Source organism: Lynx rufus, unplaced genomic scaffold, assembly GCF_022079265.1.
Source record: "Lynx rufus isolate CCGP_SWC_20201006 ecotype Redwood Valley unplaced genomic scaffold, mLynRuf1.p SCAF_2, whole genome shotgun sequence".
NCBI lineage: Eukaryota > Metazoa > Chordata > Mammalia > Carnivora > Felidae > Lynx > Lynx rufus.
The window spans coordinates 217,687,981-217,709,004 of record NW_025814834.1 but is presented as its reverse complement, the minus strand read 5'-3'; the positions used below and the strand labels follow the sequence as shown (position 1 = coordinate 217,709,004).

Genomic DNA, 21,024 nt, shown 5'->3' with positions numbered 1-21,024 from the left:
TGTTCCCCCAGGCCTGGGTTGGCGGGGAGCCGAGGGTGCCTCAGGGAAGCCGGACCCTCTGGGCACATCCCACGGGCACTAGGCCGTGAAAGCCAGGAGCTCAGCCCAGCCCTGGTGTCCCACCCTCAGCCACAGGGAGTGGAGGACGGGCCAGGTACCAGGTACGGGCGGAGTGGGGCAGAGGGACCTCTGACAGTGCACGTGGCTCACAGATGCCACAGCCCCAGTGCCAGGTGGCCCCCAGCACTTGGCGGGGACCAGTGTCTTTGGCTCTCACAGCTGTCCTTGCAGGGAGCCAGGGCTGGGTGAATTCTCCCTGATTTTCACAGACAAAGAAACCGAAGGTCCAGGGGAATAAGGGGGCCCCAGAGACCGAGCAGACAGGGATGAGTCCAGGCTCCTGAGGCCAGGAGCAACACGGGGACAAGAACAGCTGGGCCCCAAGTGTTCGGAGAGGGCTCCCGTGTGAAGAGACAGGTGAAGGACCCCACGGCATCACAGTCACTTTTCCAACCCTGAATTTCCACGCCCAGGGCACCTTGCTGGCCTAGTGGGTGCACCTGAAGCCAGTCGATGAGATAAATCCAGAGAAGGGGCCATAGAGTGGGCTGGGTGGTCAGGGGGAGCTTCCTGGAGGAGGAGGCGAGCTCAGGATGGAAGGCAGTAGGATGTTCTTCCCTGCCCTTTCTGACATGTGGCAGGCGTGGGCCACGGAGCACAGAGACAGGAAGGACCAACAAGGCCACGTGGGGTCCGAGCTCCACCGACTTCAGTCTCACAGACCAGGCACCCACAGTCTGGGGAGCCCTCAGGACAAGTGTCCCAGGCCCTGGTGTCAGTCAAGTGACTTGGAGGGAGTGTGTGGGAGGCTCCCCCCCCCCCATGTGGGCTTGGGGCCGGGAGAGGAGAGCAGGAGAGACGGGGCCTGCCCACCAGAGGTTAAAGGTTCGATGCCGCCGTGGGGTCTCCTCCAGGCTGTCAAAGGTGGTTATCGTCATCGGTATCGGTAAGAGTAACAGTAGCCATCGTAGGTTGTGGGCTCCCGTGCCCCAGGTGCTACGAAGCCCCGTGCGTGCCCGTGAGGCCGGTACTTTGTCACCCCCAGGTAGAAATGCGGCTGGGGCACCCGGGGAACATGCTTCAGGGAGGCCCGTCAGGAAAGAGGAGCTCCCGGCAAATGGCCCTGTTGGTAGCTCATTGCAGCGGCCAACAGAGTCTGGAAAGAAGCACCAGGTCTGTGGGGAATAGGACAGGGCTGCGGAAGGTGTCGGCGCTGAAGGAGAAGTGAGTGGAGGGAGCCGCACGAAGCAGGGGTGGCGTAGGGGAGGAGAGGAGAGGGCAGCGGCCTCCCGGGCGCCCAGGGGGTGGGGGGGAGAGGCTGCGGGTCAGGGTAATAGAACAAAGCCCCGTCTTACAAGCTACCCGGGTGGGCGGGCGGGCGTTTCCTCTGCGGGAGCACAGCAGAGACCAGCGAGCCGGGGAAGGAGCAGGTGCAGAGAAGGCAGCTAAGGCTGAACCGCGGGATCAGAGGGATCACTCCCGAGCCGCCTCCTCGTGCCGGTTCTGTCCCGACCAGCAGCTTCCACTTCGTCCTCCATTAATGTGCCTTGAATAACATGATGCGAAGATAAGGTAGACACTAGGAATTTACGGTGCTATGCAAAAAATTGCTCAATTCCATTAAGATTTCAGGATCTTTGCCAGGCTGCACAGCAGCCCCGGTATTATTTCCTTCTTAGACATCTTTGCTTGATTGCAATTTATGATGCCGAGGCCCCTGCTGCACGCACCTAAAGCCTCCAGAAAAATACAGCCATCCCCCCAACGCAGCCATTATTCCCTCTGAGGAAAGTCACTGGGTATTTTCCAGAAGATTCCCTCATCCTGATCTCCTTCTCTGGGGGCAGCGGGGAGCAACCTGTAATCGGGTCTCCGCTGCTGGACCTTCACCTTGCCAATTTCAGCGGCCAGGGCAGTCGGAGTCCTCGGGGGAGGCGGGACCCTCTGCCCCCACCTTGTGGACGAGGAGGGTGTTGAGCTGAGTGGGGAGACCCCCTCCCCGGGCCCACGGTTTAAATTCGGCTCCGCACTTTCCGAGCCACGGACTCTGGCCAAGTGAATGACCCTCTTTGAATCTCATCCCTTCCTCTGCGAAATAGGCACGCGGGACGTCTCTCACGAGGTCACTGGGAGGAAGAACTGAGCTAAGGCCCACAAAGGTGTTCGTGTCCTGCTTGGCCATGGTGGCTCTGTTCATCACCTCCCATGACAACGTGCGGCAGCTCCTGCTCTACGGGATTGTGTGTGTGGCTGTCGTCGGGGAGGGGGCCTCTGAGAGGGTCTCGTCCGGACCACCTTTCATGTGGCAAAATGCTGTCCCTCCCACGTGCCTGTGTGGCAACGGGCCCCGTTTGCTAATTCACCTGAAGCGTGGCCCTCGCTTCGTGAGATGGAACTTTCACATCCCAGCCACCGGTAGGCTGCTCGCTCCCCCCGCCGCCGTGTCCCCTCGGCCCCCTGCCCTGCTGCGACCGGCCAGCGCCTACCCTGGCCTGTCCTGCAAAGCCTCCTGTGTCCTTCCGCCCTCAGAGGGCTGAACTGCATGGACCAGACTGGAAGGCAGAGCAGGAAGGAGGCTGCCGCTCCTTGGAGATGGAAATTATTAATTAGCCTTATTATCCAGGACTTGTCAGTCTCTTAATCCTTCCGTCTGCAGAGGGTTTATGCCTCCGCGGTGTGTGTTGTCAGCTTGGCTAAGCAATTGCTTTTAATAGAAAGGCAGAACAATGGACGATACAGTTTGGTTACTATCTTTATTTATCGAGCCAAACAATCCCTGCTCCCCTTCCACAGAACATCCTTCAAAGACGGGAAGGAGGCAAAAGCTGCTTAATTTCCCCTCTAGATGGCTTCTAATGCGGGGCCTCTGTTTAATTAGCCTTCTCATGTAATCTTCAGTGGACACTCTGTCCTCAATATCCTAATCTCCTCTGGAGCAAAGGGGAAAAGGGGGTTTCCAAAGCGAAAGACAAAAGTTTGCCTGAAGGCAACACTTTTCCATCTTGCTTCTGAAGAAGACTCAAAGGGCCAAGAGTGAAACGCAGACGTCATTTGATAGAGTCGATGGGCAAGTCTTCGGTGACGAGCTCCATGTGTGAAGGTCAGGGGCTCGCTCGGGGCCCCAGGCGGGACCCCAGCTGGCGAAGCTGGCCAGCCCCGGCATGGGACACACTCTGGTCCACGACAGGCCATCGTGGCTGCTTTTATCACCGTTAAGAGTGCAGTGGCCCTCAGGAGAGAGCAATTCCCACACAAGACAGTACACACTCCAGGCTCAGGGGGGTGCACAGGCGAACACACGCCTCCCTGCTCCTCACTCCTCCCTTCCCGGCTCTCCTGCTCTCCTCCCTGTAAAGGGCTCTGGGAAGCCCGAAGGAGACTTCTCGCCATCCCCACCGCCACTCCCACACTGGGCAGGCCATCCTGGGGGCTTTCCGCTCCCCTGTTCCAGAGTCCTCCCTGGTGACGGGGAGTATTAGCGCGGACCGTACCTTCCCGGCCACGTGGCTACCGGGGGATGACGGCCGTGCGCCTGCTCCTGCCTAACGCAGGTCCTCGTCGGGCCCGAAGCGAGGGGCACAGCGTGGCAGGGCGGCCCCTGTGGAAGTCTCTGGCACCGGCTGGCCTCACGCAGTCCTTGTCCTCAGCAGTCCCGTCTGTGTCTTTCTTTGCTCGTCCTGCGGCCTTGCCCCCTTGCTTCTCCCTCGCCCCTGTCTGCCCCATTGGGTCATCCCCGTCGACTGCTGGCACAAGATGCTGCGGGAGTCCTCAGATACGCGCCCCGCCCGCTCTCCCCTCGCCCTGCCCCTCCTGCTCTTCCTCCCGCCCGTGCCACGTGCCACACCGAGGCCAGCTGGGGCTCACCCACGGCCTCCGAAACGTGAAATCCAAAGGTCGTGTCGCCGCATCCTCTTTCCTGACCCCCCCAACGGCAACTACCACGTTGGCCGCTCACTCCTTCCGGAATGTTCCCCCCTCCTGCCGCAGAGGCCCTCCCTGGCCGTCTCCCCCCCTGCCTGTTCTCCGCAGACTCCTCCCCTCCGCTTCCACCCCTCGATGTTAGCAGGCCCCCGATCCATCCACACTGCCTGCCTGAGTCTTCTCACCCACTCTCACGGCCTCACACGCCAGCTCCAGGCTGAAGACGCCCACACTCGCACCTGCACCCTGGCCTCACCGCGAAGCACCGGACTTTCACATCCAGCCGTCCGCTCGGCATCCCGCCCAAATGCGGAATCGGCATCTCAGCCTTCCCGCAGCCAAAGCGGAATCTGATCTCTTGCGCTCACCTTCCTGCCGCAGCGCTGCTCCCCGGGACTCGAGCCCACCGTTCTCGACCCCACTTTTCCCCGCTGCCCTCCTCCCGTCAAAAATATGTCTCAGCTGTATCCCCGCCTCCCTCTCTGCTGCTGCTACCGAGTTAGAGCCACAACTTTATTCTGCACCAGTGTGAATCACTCCTGCACTTGTGGTCCATTCTCCACAAAGGAACACAAAGGGCCACTCCCATCCCAAACCTCACCAAGGCTCATGCTTTCAACCAGCTTAGTAAGCCGCATGGCACTTAAAGTAACGGCCAAACCCTTACCAGGCCACCGAGGGCCTGCACCCCTGACCTTTACCCTCCTCTCCCACAGCGCTCTCCGGCCTTGCCGACTTCTTCCTGCCCCTCACCTGAGCCAAGCTTGCTGGCCCCAGGACCTTTGCACCTGCTCTTCCTGCTGCCTGGAGGCCACCCTGGGCTTCCACAGTTGACTCTAAGATTCAGGTCTCCGCTCAACCGTCAGCTCCCGAGTGGGGTCCTCCTGACACATCATCTAACTTTCCCTGGCTCTCTGGCAAACCGCTCTGTTCCCATCACCAGCATCATATCATGAAATATTAAGATATACAGAAAAGTTGAGGGAATTTTACAAGCACCCTAGACCTACCACCCAGATTCTACCGTTAACATGTTATGTTGTTTTATCAGTTCAAGTCCTTCCATCCATCTGATGCATTTTCCATGCATTTCAAACTAAGCTGCAGACAACGGTAACACAAGCATGTCAGCACAGGTATCGTTATCATTCGCCCGAGTTCAGTGTACCTACAGTTCTCCTCTTATTTTTGAGGTAAAATTCACACACAACGAAACAACTGAATGCACAAATGTCGAAGTCCTAGTTGAGGAGTTGTGATCGATGCGTGAACAGAACCCAAGCCCGCAGCAAGCTTTAGAATGTTACCGTCACCCCAGGAACTCCCCCCATGTGCCTTCCCAGCCGGCTCCCACAACGTGGGCTAGGGTCACCACTGTCCCGACGACCGTCTCCCAGGGACTCGTCTTTCCTGCTCGAGAACTTCATATAAATGGACTCCTACCGCACGTCCTCTTAGGCGAGGTTTCTTTCACCCCGCAAAATCTCTGGTCATTCACGCACGTTGCTACAACCCCAGCGTTAGTCCTTTCTTGTGTCTCCTCCGCCCCCGCCCCCCCACCCCCCGGCCCCATCCTTCGGAAGCGAGCGCCGTAAGAGCAGGGACGCCGAATTGTGTCTGTCGCTAACTCTTCGGCATCTAGAACCGTGCCTGGCACGTGGGTCTGTGTCTGTTGGGTGGGTGTGAAGGGTGTGGGATCCCCAGCCAGAAGGCAGGCTTCCTGGGGATGCTCCCCCGCTCTCCCGCAGCCGTGCTGGGGCCCAGCTGCGCCCCGCAGGAACAGGCATCAGCACTGGGTAAAGACAGCGGGATGGACTCGCTCTTCAACGGCCGCCCCTCCTCCCTTCCCGCCTTCCTCCGTCCTCCCCGCCGAAGAGGGAGCACGTTTGCTCCTCAGAGATGCAATTCAACTGGCCATGATATGGGGAGAGGATGTGAGCCCCTGACTCACCCAGGAGAGGTGATTCTGGGGACGTGAGGCTCGATGGGGACGTGAGGCTTGAGACTTCTCCGTGAGGTTAGCTTGGAGGATTGAGAAGGAAATCCAGAGTAGAAAGGTTTGGTGATCCCGACCTGCTAAAAGATTTCTTAATTTGGAGACAAAGTTCTCAGAAAGACGCTGTCAGTTCCAAAGATGTGGGGCCCCGTGGGTCTCAGCTTGCTCTCTTTCTCTCCGCTCTCCCGTTTCTCTGCTGGAAGGGGAGGGGGCTCAGGAAGCTCCTGTGCAAAGTCCCCAGCCCAGGTTCAAATCCAAGGACAGGTAGCAGGACACAGGTGCTCCGGGAGCCCACGTCCCCCTGTCACGTGGGGAGATCTACACTATAAATGGGCACCTGCAGTCACCCGGGGGCAACTTTGGGCACGGATGGAGCCCTCACTGGCCTTGGGGGGCCCACCTGACAGCCTGACGGGGCCTCATCGCTCTGAGACAGGAGACAGAACCGTGCCCATGGCAGCTACAGGCGGCCATCGCACACAGTCACTCTGATGCAAGAGCTAGGCTCCACTCGGTGTGGTCTGGCACCTCGTATGTAGTGAGTATTCAGTTGGGGGCTGAAATCCCAGACCCCAGCCCTTTCTGCAGTGTGACCGAGCGGAAGAGACAATAAAGCCCAGTCACTCGCGGACCCTGGCCTCAGTGTACCAGGGCCATCGCCAGCTCCCCTGTCCATGCTGCCCCCACGTCCCCAGTCCTGGGCCAGGTCGTGTGGGTGAGCACCAGGCATCGTGGGTGCCGGCCTCAGGGCCCATCCCTCTGCCCCGTCAAGAGGACCTGGAGAGGCCCTTCACTCAGGAAAGGGTCACCAGGCTCGCTCAAACCGGCCCACAGTCCCAGGAGGCAGAGAGGCAGAGAGCCTCTGCCCCAGGGAGGCCTGGAAAGGGCCGGGAACATCCCACGGTGAGCATGAGCCCGGGTTCTGCCAGCGTCCTCAGCTGGGGGAGCCAGAAGCAGAGGCTAGGCCCAGGCTGTGCAGGAGACTCTGGGGATGGTCCCAGGTGGGAAGGACCCAGGACCAGGGCCTGTGGGGCCCAGCCCTGGGTTTGTGACAGCACGGCAGTCATGATAACGATTGTCATGACACAATTCCCTGAGCGCGTGCCTGGGTCAGACCCGATGCAAAACACTTTAAAATCTCCTTGAATGCTTGCGACAGCACTGCACCACTTTATGACTGAGGAAACTGAGCCCCGGGTATGGGTCCATTAGCCCAGGGTGACAAGCTGCTTTAGAAATTAGAACCCAGACTAGGGGCGCCTGGGTGGCTCAGTCTGTTAAGCATCCGACTTCAGCTCAGGTCATGATCTCATGGCTCATGAGTTCGAGCCCCACGTCGGGCTCTGTGCTGACAGCTCAGAGCCTGGAGCCTGCTTCGGATTCTGTGTCTCCCTCTCGCTCTCTCCCCCTCCTCCGCTCATGCTCTGTCTCTCTCTGTCTCAAAAATAAATAAACATTAAAAAATTTAAAAAAAAAAAAAAAGGGAAACAGGATTAGAACCCAGATCAGTAGAACCACTCAGACCCCAACAGCACCACCCACTCCCAGCTGGGCCCTGCAGAGCCCCGGTCATGGGTCCTTCCCCCCAGCCCCCAGCCCCCAGCCGTCCCCAGAGTCTCCTGCTGTGCCTCGGCCAAGCCTCTGCTTCTGACAGTCACAGCCGAAGAGGCTGGCCAGGCCTGGGTGCATGCCTACCGGAGGACACGCCTGGCCCCGCTGACCCCAGCAAAGTCCCCAGGGCTACCCAGACTCGAACAGGCTCTTTCTGTTGCCTCCAACAAGCTAGCGTTTAGAAATTCTGCCCCAAGTTCTCACCCACCTGTTCCCTGAGCTCAAGGCCACCCCACGGCCCCACCCTCTCCTGACCCGTGCCCTTCTGCACTGCTGACCTCTCACCAAAAGCGCCACCCCTGTGGGCACGCGTCAGGCAACTGCAGCCTGTGTGTCACCCGTGTCTCCGTCACACCCCTCCCTCCAGGGTGTCGAGCAGTCAGCTCCACTGCCCCAGGGGAGAGGGGGAAGGAGGCCTGTCTCCGCCAGCCCTCCTGGCAGGCATCACCGTGCTGACAGCCGCCGTGATGCTCCCTGACGCACGGCTGTTCTCTGCTTCCCGGGAGCAGCTGGGGAGGAGATGGGCGAGCCGGGCCCACGAATGGCACGGCTCCTCTTCAGACCCCTAAGCCTATAAGGTTCAGTTGTTCGGGCAGAGAGCTGCCGTCGAGGGAGGGTCCCCGGGGGCTGTGGGGCTGGCCAGGTTCTGCTGTCTCTGGTCCGTGTCACTGGCAGGCTCCTCGTTGCTGGGACCCTCCGAGGCTCTGGGTTGAGAGAGGTCCAAAGGAGTCCGCCTGCTGAGTCCGGGATCCCCCCCCCACCCCGACCAGCCCCAGCCCCAGCCCTGCTTCATTGGGCAGATTCAGCTTCATTGGCAACAGAGCCCGAAGGGACCCTGGCCCAACCCCCTGTTTGCACAGGGAAGCTGTCACCCAGGGAGTTGAGTGGCTTTCCTGGGGTCCCTGAGTTACAGGAAGAGCTGGCTTGAATCCTTCTTCCTGACGGCCAGGCGGCCTTGCGGGACCCCCTTGGCGGTGGAACCCGTGGGCGGTGGAGCCTCCCCGGCCTCCCAGCGCGCAGCTCAGCACAGCCTTGGTGTGCGATCAGAGTGCAGGCTCACATCGGCCCGGGTCGGGCTTAATTAGATCAAAGACGACTCTGCCGCCAGAGACAGAGCGTGTGTTCAGCCCCAGAAACATCGCTGGAATTTAGCCGCTGCCGGGGTGCCGATTGCCTCTTTGTGGAAGGGCCACGCCATCGCCCGTCCGCTGCTGTGGCCGCTTGAGACGTGGCCAGGCTTTTGTAGGTGTGAAGACGTTGTCTGCGACAGGGCGGCGTGCTGGTAAATGCTTAGCATCTAGGAAAAGCCAAACCACCTGGTGGGTAGCGGCCGCCAGTTTCCGTGGTGTAAATAATTCCCACCTTAGCTGGTTTCAAGAGGCTGATTTGACGTCGGTTGGCTCTGCCGCATTCCCGAATAGTTAACCAGCAGCCCTCACGAGCCAGGACAAGCCGGCTCCCGCGCACCCCTGCTTTATAGTTTCGGCGGAGCACAGACATGGTAGCTGAAGTTGCAGGACTTGTCTGGGCCTTTCCACTCCTTGCCCAAGACTGAGGCTCCTGCAGGGAGTAAGCTGCCACCATGGAGCTTTCTAAGACCAACTGGGGCCTGCTTTGGGCATCTGAGACCTGACCTCCAAGGCGGTCTCTGTCCCCTTTATGAGTCTGTCACCCAGCTGTCCTACAGCAGCTGATGAGCTCAGCACCCCCAGACTTTTCAGGGTCATGCCAAATGAACCCAGTCCTCCCCGCCGTCTCCCCCCCGCCCAGGGCAGCACCTTCCCAAGGCAAGGTCCTGCCTCTGAAAATCCTATCACTGGTCTCACCTGAGGGGGGAGCTGGGCCTTCCAGGCCCGCCTTCCCAGCACACCCAAGCTGGGGCTGTGGATCCCAGCTCTGTCCTCACGCCCTTGGGGAGTAACTTAACCTCTCCCTCAGGGCATTGTTGAGAGGAACAAAGACCCTAAGACTTGGGAGACACTCAGCACATTGTGTGGCACCTAGTAAGTGCTCAATAAACGGGAGCTCGTAGAAAAGGCTGTATCGCGACCCACAGCCACTGTACCTCCGGTGTTCCTCACTTCCTGTAGCGTGTGCGTGTGCCCCGAGGCTCCTCAGCGATTATTGGCTGTTCGTCAGCTCCAGGCCACGCCAAGCCACAGCAGAGCCTTCAGGCAAAAGGAGAAATCGGTGATACCGCTCTTGTCTTTCTTTAAAATTCTGATATTTGGTTCATCATGGGTTTTTGCCTTAATTGTGGCTTTTTTTCAAAGTTGGCATTACAATAGCGTTTGTCTTGTTGGCGGAGAGTCTGGGTGCCCCTTTCCATTGCCACCCGAGGTGAGTGCCCGTGGTCTCACCTTCGTCCCAGTCCTGTCTGGGACGTGCACTGAGGGCCAGCCTGTGCTCACAAGCATCCCTAACAGGATGATTCAAGAAAACTCAGGAGAAGAAACCGAATTCAGATACTGGAGCTCGAGTGGCCCGGAGGACGCATGAGGACGGGATCTTCCAGGCACAGGGCCCGGCCCAGAGTGGGTCTCCACCCCGTGAGTAAGGAGCTCTGGGGCGCTCCTAGCTACGCCCCAGAGGAGGGGCCCAGGCCCTGGCCTGTCCCTGGTCCTGACGCTGGCCTCCTGCGTGCCGCCCGTCCCTGCTCTCTGCTCCGTCTCAGCCAGAATCTTCGCAGTGGCCTGCACGTCCCATTCCACACCCAGACCCGGCTCAGGGGTCTCAAAGCCATTTCCTCGAGCTGTGATCACTTCCCGTTACCTCCCACACCTCCCCCAGGGAAAGAAGACCCCGACAGCCTATGAAAAGAGAGTTTTCCCTTTTCTCTGGGACTCCCCCATCCACCATCTGACTCTCGATACTCATTGTTCAGCCCGGGGGCCCACTCAGGTGACCAGGGGCTTCCCACAGTCAGATCTGGAGGTCAGCCGCTCCCAGCAGGCGGGGCCCACGTGCTGGCTGTGACCTGGCAGGATGGGGCGGGGGGCCTGCAGAGGCCGAGGGGGGACCTGGTCCAGCTCTTCACCCTCCAAAGAACCTACATCACCCTACGCTTCCTTCCTCAAGCCTCCAGGACCAAAGGGACGTGAGGCGAGGTTTGAACCAGGGCCTGCACCTTGGCCTTGTCCACTCAGCCTTTTCCTTCTGCCCATTTCATCACACACACACACACACAGACGTATACAGACACACACACAGACACACATGCATATATGGACACATAGACAGACACGCACATATACAGACAGTCACATACAGGTACAGACACATGCACATACAGAGACACAAACACAGACACATACAGACACACCCTGCCCCCCAGCGGAGCCTGACACCCCTGCAGAAGGCCCCAGCCACAGGACACTGCGTCTCATCTCCACGGAGATGAGGGGAGGGGAAGAGGCCCAGGGAAGTCCCGCCTCAGAGACGAAAACACCCCACGGAACGAGTGCCTCCTCTCTGAGATTTGCATGCATTATTTATCAACACCTAGGCTGCGCGTTTCTCAGAAACTAGCAAGAAAGGCCAACACGAGTGGAGAGGTTGCCGGTTCTGAAGGGAGAGCTGCCGCTAAGTGGTTCCCGAAAGCCCGGCTCCATCCCCGCCCCCCCTCCGCCGGCTCTCCCCGGTTCCACACCACCCACGCCCGGGTTTTTGGTCCCGACCGACCGACAACCCACCGCCTGCTGCGGGGAGGAGGCCGGCCGTGAACACGAGCGAACCGGACAGAGCGAACGGGCTGCTGCTTCGGTACTCTGACCACCAGCAAGACACAATCCCTCCTAGGGCGGAAAACACGCTTCTGAAGGCTCAAAATCAGGCCCGGCTCCGCAAAGTCAAGCGGAAGGTTTGAGTATCTAGAGCAGACAACATTCACGGGGGACTGGGGGCCGGGCAGCCCCAGAGAGGAAGCTGGTCCCATCTGAGAGCGCCGAGGTCCCCACTCAGCTCTCGGGCTCCGTGGCTGGCACGAAGGACGAGGTCAACGGGAGGTGTGGGGCCTGCAGGGAAGCCTCCGGCTTGCTCGCCCCCAGGAGCACCCGTGGAAATCTCCGGCAGGAGTCACAAGCTTTGCAGAGGTGGTGAGAGGCGACCGGGAAGACGCAAGAAAACCCCTCTCCTCCTGCGGCCCCCGGAGCACAGGGATGCCCTTCTGTGGTGGACGATGGAGCCCCGAGGGGCTGGGCCCGCCGGGAGCGCACAGCCTCTCCTCCACGGCCGGGCAGAGCCTGGGCCGCGTGCCTGCTTCCCCGTGCAGCGCCCCATCCTGAAGGCCAGCCACCTTTGCCGGGTCCTGTTTGCTCCCCAGCGTCCTGTGAAGTCCTCGGCCTCCTCTCCAGAAGAAGCAGGGAAACGGAAAGGCTGCCAGGACTCTGCCCTCGGCCTGGCCTGGGCCTCCCTGATTGCCTTTGTTTTCCTAGGCAGCCTCCTCCTCTCCATCCTGCCACGAACGGCTCCCAACCTGCTCCTGCCGAGGCCTTTACAGAAACCAGAAAATGGTTCCCAGTCGAACACGAGTTCCCAGTCCGCAAACCCGAGAGCTCCCGTGTGCACGTCAGGGCTAGTTTCCCCTGAGTAGTGGCTCTCAACCGCCACGTTTACAGCCCGGGGTGGGGGCCTCCCCGGTGGCCATATGATACTGCTGTCCCCTCCGTGACACTCACCCAGCCTCAGAAGGAATGTGTCCAGGTGACTAAAGGGACCCCGGGAAGGCTTGGTCCTGGAGAGTTGATCACGCACGTGACCAGCTCTCCTGTCTGACCGTTGCTGGAAATCAGGCCCAGGTGGACCCTGGAGACCTCTTAGTGGGTGTGGGGATTCCCTGTATTCAAAGCTCTGGGCTTGAGGAATAAAGTCACGCCAGCAGAAGGGCCAGAACGAGCTCCAGCTTTCCTGAGGCTCCGTGCTGGTGGTCTTCTGTCCTCGCTCATTCATTCGTCTGTTCATTCGCTCGTTCATCGGGAGTACCTGTTATCTTGCGTTCCTGCAGTCAGCTCACCGTGCGCCTGCCTGCGTTCTGGCCGCCCACGCTGTAGATGTGTTCCGCGCGGGCCCCGGGGGGTGCACACGGTGCTGGCCTCCCCACTGTGTGCGGGCTGGGGGATCGAGTGAAGGAGCTGCTGTCCATCTCCTGGGGGCCGGGAAGGGAGGGTGCGGCAGTGTGCAGTTTGGACCACCGGCTGCTTCCTGACCGTTTTCCACCATCGACCTCCTTCCTTTGTCACCCAAGCCATGTGGCTTTGGGCATGTTTCTTAATCTCTTGGATCTTTGGCTTCACTGTCTACAAATGCGTGACGCAGGGACCTTAGAATTCATGAACTCGCTCCCGTAGAGCTCGGCACACAGTGAATAGTGAATGTTGGGTTCCTTTTTCCTCTGTCTGCCTGACCTTGGGGAAGCCTCTCCCCTTCTCTGGGCCTCAGTTTCCTCACCTGAGAAAAAAAGATATGGATCCAAAGCAGTGTAAGCCTGGGGCACCTGGGTGGCTCAGTCGGTTGAGCGTCCACTTGGGCTCAGGTCATGATCTCACATTTCGTGAGTTCGAGCCCCACGTCGGGCTCTGTGCTGACAGCTCAGAGCCTGGAGCCTGCTTCAGATTCAGAATCTTCAGATTCAAGGAGCCTGCTCCTTGTCTCTGTCTTCCCCTCCCTGCTCACACTCTGTCTCTCTCTCCTTCAAAAATAAATAAACATTAAAAGCAGCGTAAGCCTGACACCCCCTCAGTTCTGAAGTCTGAAGGCCTGCCTCCCTCCTCTTCCTCTTCTGTGCCAAGTTCTGCCCCCACCTCCCCAAGCTGCCAAATCTGCCGTCTCTGTCCTTGCAGGAACAGCCCATGGGCTCCCATGCACACAGGAGAAGCCTATTGGCTAGGCCCCCTCAGTGATGGGGCCGGCCTGGGGGTGGGTGGTGACACCCTGCTGTCCCCAAGGCATGCTCCTGTTTGTTCTGTTCAGCTCTTCAGATGGCATGTTATACAGCGCTTTCCAGAAGGATTCAGATAGACTCACAGGTCTTTCATGGGGGCTTTGTAGGGAAGGAAAGAGCCGGTGGGCCTGGTGGGACTGGTTTGAGGCAGCTCTCCAGCACAAAGCTGCAGCTAGAGGATGCACAGGCCAGTCCCTCGCATGGTGGTGAGGCGCCCCGGGGGCTCTGAGATCCTGTGTGAAATGTGCTAGAGAACCCCACCTTTGGCATCAGCATTGGTGCAAATACAAGGGGTCAGGCCCTGGGCCAGGTGCTGGGGATGCGGAGAGGGACCAGGCAGGTGGTGGCCCTGCCCTGGGGGGTGCTTACAGCACACACACTCATGGGGGCCCAGAACGGAGCGCTTTGCAGAAACAATTGCCCTGGAGTTTTCCATTTTACGCATGTAGACTGTCGTGTAGAGAGACTCTGAATCAGCACACGGCTTCCGAAGGCTATTGTGGCAGAGGGCGACCCCCCGCCCTGCCAGTCCAGCCGTGCACATCCCACGGGGCTGGAGCCCCTGCCGGGCAGGGCGGCTCCCAAGCCTGTGCCCCTCAGCTGACATCCGGTGACCTAGAAGAGGTGGGGACCCATCCCCGCACACAGCCCAAGCCTGATCCCCTGAGTGGGAGGGACGTCAGGCACTGGCGTCATCAGCTTGCTCCCGGCTGCTCAGCACACGGGGGGACTGTCAGTGGGTACAGGAGGGCACGCGGGTCCCCGTGAAAAGTCCACACCGGCGGGTGCCAAGCCTCACAGGCCAGCCCCGCTGTGCATCTGAAGGTGACGCCCGCCCCAGGTGACTGTTCGCATCTAGAGGTGCCCCGGGCTTTCTGGGAAATGTCAGAGTGTGCCGGAAGCACATCGCTCTTCCCCCCAGACCCCGAAACACACTGTCCTCATAGAAGATCTGAGGCCACGCTTCCCTCACCGCATTTCCTCGCCTCATATCCACTCTTGGGGCAGTTTTCGGGGCTTGGTTTTGTGCGTGCTAAGAGTGGGCAGTCACTGTCTCGGGTGGTCCTCCAGGAAGCACATCAGTTAGCCCCCAGTGACACCAGGACCGAAGGTTCCGTGCCAAAGTGGATCCATTTCCTGCTGGGGTCGTACAGGAAGCCACTGCCCTTAGGTGCTGCCGATCTAGTCCTGAGCACCAAGTACCCGCTTCCCGAGCCGGGTCCTCAGACGTGGAGGTGGCCTCCTTGGACACTGCAGGCTGGACAAGCCGCCCTCCCTGGGTGAGACGCTCACCCCGGGGAGACCCTGAGCCCTCTGGGCAGCGCCGTGACCCGAGAGCAAGTCAGGCCTTCTTGGTTTTAGTAGCAAAGACACTTTGTTCCCTCTGCACACGTGCCTCTGACCTGACCGAGCAAGAACCCATCCATTCAGCCTCATTCAACCAACCCAGGCTTCCCTTCTGGCAAGTCATTTATTTTGGGGTTTTTTGTTTGTTTGCAAATAACCTAATGAAAACTCCTTTTTTTTTTCTTTCCGAAACAAAAAAGGAGACTGTAACACATGTCCCACCTACACATCTGAAATCCTCCAAGCATTTCTTTTACATACAGCGCTTCTGTCTGCACGGCACCCTGAGAGATTGCCCTGGCCACCCCCGCCTTTGCCTGCACCGCTCTGCACTTGACCGGCCCCAGGAAGAGGCAGACTGACTCTGTCCGCCATCTTTCCTGTTCATAAAGACATTTCGAGGAGGGTCTCCCAGTGCCGGTTCATCTTAAGGGCAAAGGTGAGCTCCCAAGCGAGCTCGGGACTTTCACAGACACAAAGCAATAGAGGTGAAGGACGTCTCCAGCCCTTGCTGGGAACTGCCGAAAATAGGCCTCGATCTCCCATGTTTGGGCTTGGAGTGGACGCGGGGAGAAAACGGCCCCTGGCGTGTGCTCTACTGAACGTTCCATTCCACTGTTTGAAATAGGACCTGCATGTGCGTTGTTTTGGTCATTAGTTAACGTATCTGGGTGTGGAGAAAGCGAGAGAGCTAAATAATTACAAACACTTCAGAGATGTGTTTTTTTTTTTTTTTCCCACTGACGAAGGTTAAAATGAATAGTGTTGATCCGTTGCCCAGGCAGTAGGCTTGTTAAAGGAAATGGTATTTAAAATGATTTTTGAGCCAAAGCAATTTGGCTGCTCCGAGGCGTCCTTTATCTTTTGCTTTCAAGAGGATAATAATGTTTAAAAACGAAGTCACTCATACCATTTCCTGTCGGGAAGCCAGCTCAGTGATGGGCAGCTCTTCCTCGGGTTTGTTTACTTGCTCCATGATGGAAAATGCAAACTTAATGGGCTTCCTTCTGGAGAGCCCTCGGTGTTCCGACAAAACAGAGACCGATGCTGTGGTTGAATCCGTGTCTTCCGCTGAAGTCTCTTTCCTACATTGTTGCTGTGGGACTTCCCCCCAGCTTGGTTTGAGCCTGCGAGCTAGAGGCTCATGGCCACTAGCTGGTTCCAGGGATTGAGTGGAGGGCTCTGTCTGGATGGAGCACTCTCCCATTTGGCTATGGGGCTCCCTCCCCAAAGAGAACATGGTGGGTCACCCCCATTGAAAGGTGCTAAGCAAGTCTTCTTGGGTAGGGGTATTTCCTGTGTATCACTGGATTGGGTACAGCTGGAGCATAGGCACAGATAAGCTGACTTCGCCATGAGCTTGGGTAAAGGGAAGGAGATGTTCCAGTAGACCCGCTCTGCCCTGGGCTGGGCTGGGCAGGGCTTAAGTGGGTAGTGTGGCTTCTGAAGTCCCAGGATTCTCTGCTCAGGTGTGCACATGACCAAGTGCAGTCTGCCCGCCTGCCTCTGGCTCACAGAAGCCTAAGGCAGCTCGGGAGGCAGGAAATGGGATGGAAAGAATTTTCCACGGCAGTAAAATGGGGAGGAAAACACCTGCTCCTCGGTGTTGCCCAGCGCCTGGCACACGACAGCGGATCTATTGTTCGAAGTCATTCTCTGACCTTTGTTTTATTACTGGAAAGCGTAGCCTCCATTCTCCAAGGAATGGCTGGGGAAGAGTTTATCCTCTTGGCCACTTCCTGATCTAAGTCTGGCTACAGAAGGAGCCCGTAAAATGTAGGAATGTGATGTGAGGATGTTGTGGGGAGTCTGCGGTCTTGCTGTGTGTGCTCTTTGCTCGGCTTTGGCGTCACGTGGCACCTGAATGGGGGCAGGGTTGCTGCTGAGGCCACGGCCGTGGCAGGTGGGCCAGTGGAGACATGTGGCTTCGCCCCTGTGGCTTTGCACAGCACCTACCGGCCTCTCCTTCTCTGTCTCATAGGGGTCCTGGCAGCCTCTAGCATCCTGAGGCTGAGTGGGGTAATTTAGGACGGCCGCTGCTCCCTTGGTGCATTTTAAACACACTTCCAAACTCTGTTCATTTTGCCTTTGATGGGGAGGTGGCCTTCTGGGTTTTTCTTTCAAGAGATGCAGATTTAATGGACTGTGATTTTTCTCCAGATCTGCTGTTTAAAAAAAAAAAAAGGCAGCATTAAAAAAGCAACTCAGAATTTCTATTTACTCAGGGAAAAAAAAAAAAAACCTGCTTGCTATTCAGGCCCTAGATTTTCCTGGGAGATTAGTGTACTTGCCTGCCAAGATGTTAGCTAAAGGAAAACACATTTGCTATAGATCAGAAATATTTATCCTTTTCTGGGCAGGAGATCCGAAGAAGAACTTCATCTGAATGTATAGCACCTGGAAATATGAATGAATTCAATCTCCTGAGCTGTGGGCATCCTCCAGAAAGGCCAGTCACTGAGCAGGGGTGTGCAGGGGGAACAGGCAGTCTGTGGGAAGTTGAAGCCATGAGAGGGGTCGAGCAAAGCTGCTGGGCTGGGGGAGGGGTGAGGTCAAGGGTCAAGAGGCCCCAGTCCCAGATGAGAGGTGGGGGACTCAGCTAGAAGGACAGCGGTGAGGATCCCAGAGCCTGGCAGCCTTGACTGGCCAGCTTGCTTCGTCCTGGGACAGAGGGCGTTGAGCCTGCCCTGCTTTGTATGTTCTTGGAGGGGGGTTGGGGGCCGAGGTTGGTAGGTGACTTGGGCCAATCCCACTCTTGCTTCTTGACAAGAGAGAAGGAACCCCAGCTTCTGTTGAGCTCCGTGCTGTCTCCCCAAAAAGGAAAGCCCCCATCCTTCAAAGTCTTCTAAACTTCCCAGATTCTTCTTTGGTTGCTGCGGAAGAGTGAGAGACATGAGCTCATCAATGATAAAAAATCAAATCATTATTTCCACCCAGACGGCAAGCCTCCTGGTGAGAGACGGGGGACAGAAGTGCGCCCACAGACTGTCAGTTAGCAAGTTTTCACCTCTGGCTCTCTCGCTCGTTGGTCTTTATGATTAGGATTCATTTGACTCCTGCAGCTGTGCTCTGGGTTCTTTGAGGGGAGGGTCAAGTTCAGGGTGTGGGGGCAGGGAGGAGCAACAAATTCCCTGTGATGTCAGAGTCCCTTCTAAGATCTTTGGTGTTTGGGACCCCGTTTTCCATTCCTAGAAGTGATTTGCCCTGACCACCAGCCAGTATCCACCCTGCTTGAGCAGAGCAGGGCTTGAGTCCAAGGCTGTAGGGCCCTGGACACGTGGCCTGTCACTCCGAGGGCCGGCAAGGTCTGGCGGCAGGGCAGGGGTGGATCGTTGGCTCCTTCCAGGCAGAGAAGGATCCTCTCTGGTCTCCAGGGGCCCCTGGCCAGGCGGGGAGTAAAGACTCGAGGATCTGCGCTGGGGGGTTTCTGCTAACAAGCGTTCTGTTAACCAGAAGCCCATACCCTTTCACACGGAGCCCCTAGATCTCTTTCAAACAGAATTACTCCCAGAGCTTCTCAAGGATAAAGCAGTCCAGGAAAGACTGCAAATCCTGGGAATTTACAGTAGGGCTGCATGTTTTCAGTTATCTAGTTTGGTCCTGTTCAGAGGTGCCTCCTGGCTATAATTTAATCTCAGGTAGATGAAAGCTCTTTTCCTCTCCCTCCAAACGAGGAGCGACTTCCTCCCTCTCTTGTGGGCCGGGGCCAGCTCTCTGAGACTCCCCAGGAGCCAGCGGGGCGTGGCCCGAGCAGAGCTGGCCATCCGGACCCGCGGGGACGACTCACAGCAAACGCGTGGTCCTCGTCTTTGTTCAAGGTCGGCCTCAGACAGCTTGCCTGAATAGTCTGGGGCGTCTTTGTACTTGAAAAGCAGCCCCACGTATGGAAAGGTCCACCGGAGAGAGGAAGAGGTGTGTGTGAGCCGGTATCGGGCTCCCTGTAGAACAGGGCCGTATGCGGGACACGAGAGCTTGTGTGCGTGACTTTCTGGGTGTGGAGCAGCCTGCAGACAGGAGCTCTGAGTGTGAGGGCACGGGTGTGAGTGTGTCAGCCCCAAAGAGTGCACGGAAGGAAGGTGTGGCGTACGTCAACTGGGACCGTGAGCCCAGCACAGCCTGCACCGGCTGCTGCATTTGGTTCCACGTGTGTTGACACACGTGTCCGGTCTCCCTGCAGCAGACAGGGCGGACGTGGGCGCAGTGATGCAACACCCACTTGATACCGCAGTGATGGCCACCCGGCTGAGTGTCACAGCCGCCGCGACATTTCCCTGGAGACCGGCCACCAGCGTCTCATTCGTCTAGTATCAGCCGTAATTAAAAAACAGTGGCTCGGGGCGCCTGGCTGGCTCGGTCGATTACGCGTCCGACTCTTGGTTACAGTTCAGGTCATGATCTCACGGTTCGTGGGATCGAGCCCCGCGTCAGGCTCCACGCTAAGCACAGACCTGCTTGGGATTCTCTCTCTCCGCCCCTCCCCTACTCGCTCTATCTCGCTCTCCGTCAAAATAAAGAAATAAACACTAAAAAAAAAAAAGTAGGTGGCTCCGAAAATAAAGGTGGAGAGAGAGAGTGGCATCCTCTCCCCAACCTGTCGTCTCCTTTAGAGGAAGATGCTGGGGGCGGGAGGCGGGGCGGTGGTCATGCCATCCATCCTTCGGCCTCCCAGAGCCTGTGGTCCAGCTTTCCCACGAGCTTGCTGACCCCGGCCCCACCTCCCAAGGCTGCTGGTCGCCTACATGGCCAGGTTGGTGCCCTCGATGTGGATGCAGTCCAGGACTCTCCATGCTGGGGATCTGCAGAAACAGTCTCTTCCTGGGTACGGCCTGAGGAGAGAAGTCATACTGGGCACCACCCCCGGGGCATCTAGGGCCAGGACACATAGCCAAGCCCACCAAGGCCACTCTCCTTCATTGCACTGAACAGTAAATGCGTTGCCTAAGATATTCATAAAGAAGAGTGCGGCAGGCTTGCCCGAGGCAACTCACCTGAAGGGCTCCCCGTAGGGCTTATCTGGCCGCAGTAGCTGCTAGGGCCCCTGCCCCCTGGAGGATGGAGCCCCTTCAGGCTGCACTCCCCACCCCATCAGCCCTGATGCTGGCCATGGGCGCTGTCCTGTCGTTGAGCGACGTCTGGGGCTGGGGGCCACCACCCCGCTGCTTGTCGACAGTGCGCCCAGGGACAAGAGCCCAGCCCCGTCCGCCCCGATTCTGAACCATTACTCTGCCCCTCACTCATCGGGGAAGCTCAGACGGTCATAGCCCATCCCTCAGAGTGAGAAGGACAGCCCTGTCCCTCCACGACCGTCCACGGTGCCGTGCCCACCGATAACCTTCTGCGGGTTCACCCCGGCACGTTGCTGGTATGATGCTGGAGCCGTCACCTCCCACCTCGTGCGGGCCTGCCATTCACACTTCTATTTCGTGAACATCATCACGTGCGTTTTCTCACTGCGCCTTATCTCAAGGGGCTTATCTCTCTGGGGGGGGATCCAACCACGCAAAGTCAGAGCCCAGAAGGGAAATATGCTCCGCTCATTATTGGGGGTATACTTACACTGAACGTGGAATTTCTATCTGAGACTCCGCCTTCGCTGGTGTCATGGTCTTGTCTGGGAAGCTCTCTGCTGTGGGCTCTGCTTTTGTACCTCTTCTTGCCTTTCCATCTGTTTCGGCCCTGAGTACGAGTTTGGCGATTATGTGATGGGTGAACACCCAGTAGGACCCAAATGCCTCAGCTGCCCGTAGCTCCGTGGGGGTCCCCGTGTCCTGCAGAATCTTCCCCGAGCCCCTCGGGCCTCCAGCTCAGGGCCTCCTATGCTGGCAGCCAGCCTGTGCCTCTGGAGGCTGCAGAGGGGGCTGGGAGGAAGCCAAGCGATCCCAAGCCCCTGGGGAGGAGACTGCCAGCGAGGCGGCCCGGTGGGTTTCAGCTCTGAGTGAGGACACGGGGAGCCACACTGCAGAGACTGCAGGTTACTAGGACAAGTCCAAGGTCAATAGAAGCCTCAGAGGGAGGCTGCTAGGATTCACACAGCAGTCTCCATCCTCCCCATTGCCAGATGGAAGGAAAAAGCCTGGCCCCCTAGAGCCCTAGCTCTTGGCTTCCCTCTGGCCCCCAGCCAAGGACAAGCCCAAGCCCGCCTCTGTGCAGA

At 58.3% G+C, this 21,024-nt stretch overlaps 1 protein-coding gene across 1 annotated transcript in view; it reads left to right on the top strand.

The window, feature by feature from the left end:
- CAMTA1 (calmodulin binding transcription activator 1) overlaps positions 1–21,024 on the top strand; it is an 852,027-nt gene that overhangs the window by 613,231 nt on the left and 217,772 nt on the right. The window lies entirely within an intron of this gene.